The sequence below is a fragment of the Montipora foliosa genome, chromosome 3 (assembly GCF_036669935.1).
Source record: "Montipora foliosa isolate CH-2021 chromosome 3, ASM3666993v2, whole genome shotgun sequence".
Classification (NCBI taxonomy): domain Eukaryota; kingdom Metazoa; phylum Cnidaria; class Anthozoa; order Scleractinia; family Acroporidae; genus Montipora; species Montipora foliosa.
In genome coordinates this window covers 841,935-844,434 of record NC_090871.1, presented here as the reverse complement: position 1 = coordinate 844,434, position 2,500 = coordinate 841,935, and the positions used below count along the sequence as shown (strand labels likewise).

General features: G+C 39.4%; 1 protein-coding gene across 1 annotated transcript in view; it reads left to right on the top strand.

Moving 5' to 3' along the window:
• The window catches only part of LOC137994372 (olfactomedin-like protein 2A), a 33,486-nt gene that overhangs the window by 10,535 nt on the left and 20,451 nt on the right, over positions 1 to 2,500 (top strand). The window lies entirely within an intron of this gene.

Sequence of the window (2,500 nt, the reverse complement as noted above, 5' to 3'; positions counted from 1 at the left end):
TTATAATACGTGTAAAAAAAGAAAATTTGAAACTGTAGATCTTATAACACTCGGTAATCGACGAAAATAATTTTCTCTGATGCAGCGTTGGCCTTTGGAACTATAAACGTTCTTCGTAGGACATGTCTTGAACATTAAGGGCATATCTGCGTGCTCCAAGTTATAATTTCTCTTAACCTTTTTTAAGGCGTGGAGTCCAATTTGGTCTGTAATCATACGAGTGATTAACACAATCGGACGACCGCGTAGCGGGAGTCCGATTTGTTTAATCACGAGTACGATTAGAGACCAAATTGGACGACACGAAGTCCTGTTACCAATTAATCATAACCATTAAAATTTCCGAGGAAACAAAAATAAGGCATTCCTTTTTCACTGTCTAATGTTACAAATTTGTCCATTTTGGAAAATCCCCAGTTTGGTCCGGGTAAGTGGTCGTCGCTATGGTTATTGTTATAAATTCTGTGATTGGTGGATTAAGCTGAGTGCACTTAAAATGATTGGCTGATGTAATTGTCCGATCTCAGGTATCCGATTTCAACCAGTGAAAAATGAAGCACTTAATGCACCAATCATACTTGAGAAAATTGTAATGGTTACGATTAAGGGAGTAATCGGGCGAGTAATTTGAAATTACGAGCATGATTACCCGTGAATTGTAGGACACGAAGTCCTATTACTAATATAATTAATCGTGACTACAACAAAATGCGACGATAAAAAATCTTTGAATATCTTTTTGTGTGAAAAAGGTAAAATGATATTCAATTTGTTTTGCAAACAGTAGGAAAACAGCAAGAAAGATACCAACCAAGTGCATGTGATTGTGTTGACGCGCCAATGGCGTAGGTGTCCAATTACAGGTATCTAATTTGGAGTTGCTCGAAATGGATACCTGCAATTGGACACCCACGTGATCGCGCGCCAATAACGCGACAAATAAGCACGCACACAACCAATCGGATTCGAGAATTTTGTAATAGTTACGATTAGGTAAGTAACTATAAATGGACTGTTGATGTTAAATATATGGTTCTAGAAGTTTCTAGAACCTCTTCTTTGGATAGATACGCAGGATCTCGATCTTGTATGATACACTCCCTTTCTTGAACGCTCTGACAAGCTCTATAACTGTATAGCTCTGGTTCACCTTTTAACTTTCTCTCTGAAGTGATTAAAGACTGTTGGGTTTACGAGATCTGTTGTCACATCTAACTCTCCATTTACAAAACATTTCCATGACAGGTTTGAGGTGTACGTTTTCTTCACTTGATTTTGTTTCTTTTTCTCGTTGTCCAGGATGATTCCATGATTAACTAAACCTCTAATCTTTTAAAATGCTGTTTTCTCTGGTAAAAAAGACCCACAAAGAACACCTTCTGATTCAGTGATGGGTCGAGGAAGAACGATGTTACATACTCCTTATTTATCCTCACCACCCTGTTTGTTCTGGCTTTCCAGGTGATAGTAGGGAGCTTACGAAACGAGGACGACGACGGCTACGAGGATTTCATTTAAAAATACAAGTTCGCGTTATTCATATCACTACGAAGCTATTTCATGTCGTTTCGCGTTAAAAATGTGTATTAACGTCCTCCACAGAACCTTGAATTTGGTTATTTCACGTCGTCATTTAGGAGATGACGGCAAAGAAATGTACCAAAATGTAAAACGCACGTGCAGAGCGTGCAGAGCCATTGTTTTTGCTCACTAAAAATGTATTGTTTTGTAGCATCATCGTTGCCGTCGGCGTCGCCGTTTCGTAAGCTCTCTAGTAGGGACCTTAAGATCTACGACGGCGACTTCAACGAAAACGTCACCTCGAAATATCACTTTGCTTTATCATAATTCTTCCGCGGTTATTCTATCTCGTTCAGTTTTTACAATTTGGAGAAACTATCCTGAAAATAAATTGGTACGAGAAGTCTCTGTTGCATGCTCACTTTGTCGTCAAAACTTCAAATTTGGTGAATTCACTTCATCCTTACGCAGAGTGCCGCAAGAATCGGTCCTAAAATCCGTGCTGGCACGATTATTTATGCTCTTTTAACCAATGATATCATTGTTTTGCGCCGTTGTTGTTGCCGTCGCCGTCGTATTAGAGAGCTTTAGATTCTACGACGAGGATGAGAACTAGTACGAGTTTTGACTGCCCATTTATAGCGAAAATACATGTACTAAGGAAATGTATAACCCGTACGCTTCATCTTACTCTTTGTTAGCAGTATAGGTTGCTCAGTTATTCTTATTGCTGGTAACTGAGCCTTTTTGCTCATCAAAAAATGCCAAAATTGCTACCATAATTCTTCGGACCTCGCGAGCAAAGCTCTGTGGTGAAATTTCCATTGGTTAATTCAGCCGTAAAGTCCCCGAAATAATCGCCCAGCACAGGTTCCACTTCTCCGGGAGATTGCACGAAAATCACATTGTCGGTATAAAAATAAAAGACCCTAGTTCTAAGGCTTCATAAAACCGCAAGCGCAGCCAGCAGGTGGTAAAA